This window comes from Phyllobates terribilis, unplaced genomic scaffold (genome assembly GCF_046119375.1).
Source record: "Phyllobates terribilis strain yellow unplaced genomic scaffold, ASM4611937v1 Scaffold_11__3_contigs__length_659146591, whole genome shotgun sequence".
Lineage (NCBI taxonomy): Eukaryota > Metazoa > Chordata > Amphibia > Anura > Dendrobatidae > Phyllobates > Phyllobates terribilis.
Genome location: NW_027362771.1, coordinates 258,692,765 through 258,698,788, shown reverse-complemented (window position 1 = coordinate 258,698,788; position 6,024 = coordinate 258,692,765).

Genomic DNA, 6,024 nt, shown 5'->3' with positions numbered 1-6,024 from the left:
TCCCAGAGAGAATCTGTGACAAGACTTGAAAATTGCTGTTCACAGACTATTTTGCAAAGAAGAATGGGCAAAAATTTCAGCTGCTAGATATGCAAAGCTGGTAAAGACATACCACAAAAGACGTGAAGCAGTACTTGCAGCGAAAGGTGGTCCTATAAAGTATTGACTCTGGGGGGTTAAATACAAATGCACATCACAATTTTCAGAGTTATATTTTTAAAATATTTAGAAAAACATGAATTCTTTCCTTTTCACTTCACAAATACTTGTGTCATGTCTCGACTCTGGGGCTGGATCCAGTGACCTGTGGCTGTGTGGTCGATTTCCCTCTCTGTTGGACCACAGCCTGTTTTGTCTCTGTCCAAGTGCTGATAATGCTCTTGTGTCAGTATTCCTGTTGTCCTTCTACAGTTTGACCACTAGTGGCTGCTATTGTTCACCTAAATAATTGTGCTGCAATCCCACTCCTTACCAATGGAGGCTGATGTTGCCCTTTACTAAGTTGGCAGATTCTGAACCTGTGGAATCCATCTGGTTTCCTGCTTGGGCCTACTTAAAGCCTACTCATTGCATGAGTATTGTGTCTAGCTGTTAGCTAAGTTCCAGTCTCCAGCTCCTGAATATTCTTACCCAGACTGTTCTCACCTAACTACGGATTGTTTTCTACAACTCCTTTTGCTAACTCCAAGAACTTCCACTACCACTTGCTGTTGCTGCTCGTGTTCCTTCGGCCACTGATTTCCAGCAGTACTACGCCAGTATCGTAACATCTTGTCATTCTTTTGCTTTGCTGTTTTGCTTCTGTGCAGGTGTTTTCACTTCCTCGTTTGGTTTGTCCTTTCACATCTTGGGAGAGGCTATTTATACTCTCCTGGCACATGCAATCTTTGCTAGCTATATTCCAAGTTAGATAGTTGTTTGGGGTCTCAGCTCCCCAGTCAAGGATTATCTTGCTGAGGTTTTCTATTACATCCCCAATGGTATGTTTGCGTGTTCCCCTTTCCAGCACTCTTCCCATTTGCTACATTTAGGGTCTGGGGGTTTCCACGTATACTGAAGGTCTTTTTTGAGTTCCTTTCTTTTTCTTCCGTCTTTCTTGTATGACTGTGTGAACATGTACTAAACCCTGTGTCTCACCCTCTGTCTGTGTGCAATACATCCTGTTGATGTTGTTTTGGGTTACACTCTGTTTTTAGCTGAGGGTGCATTTAAGGACACTCAGGGTCAGCAGACATTGAGTGGGGGCACCATTACGTATTTTAGGGTCCTCCTCGGTCAGCACTCACAGCAAAAGCCACACTAAGAAGAATTAAAATTCCCCCAAAAATTCAAGAAAAACAGCAAAAAAAAAAAAAAAAAAAAAAGGGCAGCAGTGTTTACCTGCCCAGATCTTCAAAGGCAAATGCACTACCCGGATGCAGCAGACCCACATAAAGATGGCAGATACACAGGTGCAAAATACTGATGAGACAATCACTCACAACCTACCATTTCATGGAGGGGGTGACTGCTTAGTATTAGAATTGCACAAAGATAGGCTTGCATAGGTTGCTATTCACACTAGGGTAGTGCACAGTATCCGGCTTACAGCCTATTAGTTACGCCCATACTATTCGACTAGGTGGGCTGCCCGGTACTATCCGAGTGCACCCCCTGGGAACAGACAACCTAGTTTACAATGCCCGCACTGATGGGCCTGGGTGCACCCTGGAATAAAAGTGTGCAAAATTACATATACATAATATGAGGTATTAGTTGATATTTTGGCCAAAATACGTAAGCTCGTAACCCGCGTCAAGGGTCCTCATGCTTACGAGTCCTACTCTAAACACTCACAGCAAAAGCCACACTAAGAAGAATTAAAATTCCCCCAAAAATTTTATGTATGTCACTTGACAAATGGTAAGGTTTTAGTATTAGAGTTAGGACTGTCCCATAAGGGTTGCCGTGATGTGGAGGGATGGCTTTTACATTATTTTGATCAAAACTATGTTAACTAAATACCCTTTTATTATTTATCATATTTTTTTGCGCTGTGCGATTTATCCATTTACTTCCAGTTATTTGGGTATTTTGCTTGTCTTTGGTTTGTCTCTGTCTAGTGGCCTTATGTGAAAATGCATTTACATTTTGCATGCACATCAATTTACGTTTCAGTTCAGACTCCCAGGTTTTTTCTATTATGTAGTATACACACTATTCCTTTTAATGGGGATTCACCTGTAATTGTGATACATTATGAACAGCTGCTATATACAAGGCCCTTTAGATGGGCTCTAGCAGTTTAAGAGAACACATGTTGGTTCACTTACTTTATTGTGAATTCTACCTCATGGTGATTTGCTTTTGGTATACCCATGTACACATGTACTTACTTAACTCTCTATGTGATTAGCTCACTTACCAATTGTCTTTGTCACCGGTGTCTGTTTTTTGCCTTTACTGAATTGTTGTTTAAATTTATTGAGTAAATCAAAAACAATGTTTTTATTAAAAAAAAACATTGTTCCTGGTAAATTCTTTTTCTCTTTGGTTATTTATATTTGCTTTCGTGCCTTATGTACCTGTAACTAATCTAAAAATATGAGTTGAGATTTATCTGACAAATTAATATTAAATTTTCTTTACAAATTAGTAAATTGGAGAGAGTTTCAAGGAGCAGTGGGGCCGTTATTACTGCTCTATATTTAAACTACCCAAATCCTATTTTAACGGCTATTAAGCCACCTTTTAAACACAACCAAAAGAAACAATTTTTTAAAGGTTATCACAAATCATTATGTGTAACAATTATAGAGAGTGAGACTTTGAATAAAACTAATTTTTATTTTTTCTATAATTATATATATATATATTTGATACACTGACAATTTTGCAAGTTTTCCCACCTACAAAGAATGGAGAGGTCTGTAATTTTTATTGTACGTGCACTTCACCTGTGACAGACAGAATCTTTAAAGGGGTATTCCCATCTCCAAGATCCTATCCCAATATGTAGTAGGTGTAATAATATTAGCAAATATCTCCAATTAGAAATGTAGTATAGTATTTTTGATTCGCTATCTCTTACCTCATGTGCAGGCATTGGAGGACCTTAGGTATCCATGGTTACGACCACTAGCAACTAGCTGTGACTTTATCAGTGGACGTAACCATGGATACCTAAGGTGCTGCGATGACTGCACACGAGGAAAGATATAGCGAATCAGAAAAACTATACATTTCTAATTGGAGGTATTTGCTAATATTATTATTACTAAACCTACTACATATTGGGATAGGATCTTGGAGATGGGAATACCCCTTTAAGTAAAAAAACAGAAAATCACTTTATGGTTATTACATAATTAAATTGCATTTTATTGCATGAAATAAGTATTTGATCATCTACCAACCAGCAAGAATTCTGGCTCTCACAGACCTGTTAGTTTTTCTTTAAGACGCCCTCCTACTCTGCACTCATTACCTGTATTAATTGCACCTGTTTGAACTTATCATCTGAATAAAAAACACCTGCCCACACTCAGACTCCAATCTCTCCACTCTGCAAGACCAAATTACTGTCTAAGGACACCAGGGACAAAACTGTAGATCTGCACAAGACTGGGATGGGCTACAGGACAATAGGCAAGTGGCTTGGCGAGAAGGCAACAACTGCTGGCACAATTATTAGAAAAAGGAAGAAACACAAGATGACTATAAATCTTCCTCGGTCTGGGACTCCATGCAAGATCTTGCCTTGTGGGGTAAGGATGATTCTGAGAAAGGTCAGGAATCAGCCCAGAACTACAAGGGAGGACCTGGTCAATGACCTGAAGAGAGCTGGGACCAGAGTCTCAAACATTACAGTTAATAACACTACACCATCATGGATTAAAATCCTGCAGGGCATGCAAGGTCCCACTGCTCACGCCAGCACATGTCCAGGCCCGTTTGAAGCTCACCAATGGCCATCTGGACCCACAGGAGGCATGGGAGGTCATGTGGTCAGAGGAGACCAATATAGAACTTTTTTTGTATCAACTCCACTTGTCATGTTTGGGGGAAGAAGGATCAGTACTATCCCAACAATGAAGCATGGTGTGGGAAATATACTTTTGGGGTGCTTTTCTGCAAAGGGGACAGGACGACTGCACCGTATTAAAAGGGAGGATGGATGGGGGTCATGTATCGTGAGATTTTGGTCAAAAACCTCCTTCCCTTAGTAAGAGTATTGAAGATGGGTCGTGACTTATTCTTCCAGCATGACAATGACCCAAAACACACAGCGAGGGCATTTAACGAGTGGAGTGGCTCCGTAAGAAGCATTTCAAGGTCCTAGCTAGTCTCCAGACCTGAAGAGAAAATCTTTGGAGGGTGCTGAAACTCAATGTTGCAGACAGCCCCGAAACCTTGAAAGATCTGGAGAAGATCTGTATGGAGGAGTGGGCCGAAATCCCTGCTGCAGTGTGTGTGCAAACTTGGTCAAAAACTACAGGAAACGTAATTGCAAACAAAGGTTTCTGTACCAAATATTAAATGCTGTATCTTATTGTACTTATTTCATGCAATAAAAGGCAAATTATGTAAAATTCATAAAAATTACAGACCTCTCCATTCTTTGTAGGTGGGAAAACTTGCAGAAACTGAAGTATCAAGTAGTGGGGAAAAGAAGTGTGTGTCTATATGTTAGCACTAGGGAGACTAGTGTGTGTCCTAGCAAATAGTGATGCAGTTAAGCTATTTTTAATCCATGAACTGCAGTCATGGCAGACATATTTCGAACATGAAAATATTTGCTCAATATACTATATAGACCCTAGAGATTATCATTAATAACGAGATAACACTGGCACACTAATGTGCTTTTAAATATATTTGCCACTTATAAAATATAGAAATAAAAGTCATGTTTTAATGCATTTCTCAATTAGGGTCCATTTCCCCTTTGGGTAATCTGAACTCGTCATCCCTACAGGGGAGTATATACATCTAATGGTTGATTTGTATTTGCTAGAGAACTCCAGAATCTGCAGGTCATTCATTGATGCCCTGTTTTCTTCATAGTTGAGAGCAGGCTCCCAATGAACAGATAACAGTATTGAGACACCGTGGTGAATGTCATTCTGCCTGCTACTTTACATAGCAAGACAATTTTGGTGGTGGGTCAGTAATAGTCTGGGGAGGTATGGTTCTTGAAGTGTCACACAAACTTCCACATGATCACAGCAGTCAGGATACAGTTAGCTATGTACTGGGATGAAATACTTCGAGCCATTGTAAGCCTGAACTCTGGCATTGTGGGTCCAGGGTTCCTTTTAATGCTTGACCTTATGTGGCTAGTGTGTAGGCAGCTCAGAGATGATAAAGACATTGATGCCAATGACTGGCCCTCATGTTCCCCAGACCTGAATGCAATGGAGAACCTCTGAAACATTATGTTTCAGTGCCTCTGATGGCAAGTAGAGCCACAGACTGTCCATAAGATAACTCATGCCCTATGCCAGGTCTGGGAGGAGTATCTACAGAACAAAGACCATCAGGAACATGCCCAGACGTTGTCAGGAGTGCATACGGGCACTTAGGGACGATACACACTACAGAGTCACATTATAAGTTGCCTCTCTGCTTTAAAGCAGCCATAGCTTTATGTTTTCACTGATGTGGAAGTATGAGGTTTTGTTTTATGCGGAACAAAGTGTATCATGATAATGTCCATAACACACTGTGGAATTAATGGCACCATATAAATGAGTAAAGTCAGTATTTTTCATCAATAAAATATATATTTTTAAATATGATCTTTTTCTTTTATTGTTGATTTTTTCCAATGCAACTGGCGATAGATGCCTCAGTTTCAGGGAAAAACAGCCCACTACAGTGACAGATGTTAGTGGCAGAGCTGATCAGTGTCTGCTAGAACCTAGCAGCAATGCAGGCAGAACCCTCGGAAACGTGATCAGCAGAGCCGATGCTTCTATCCAATACATAGAGCTTGAGCGCTATAGAATAAGTGAAACTGAAGATAGAAACGTTAATAAACCA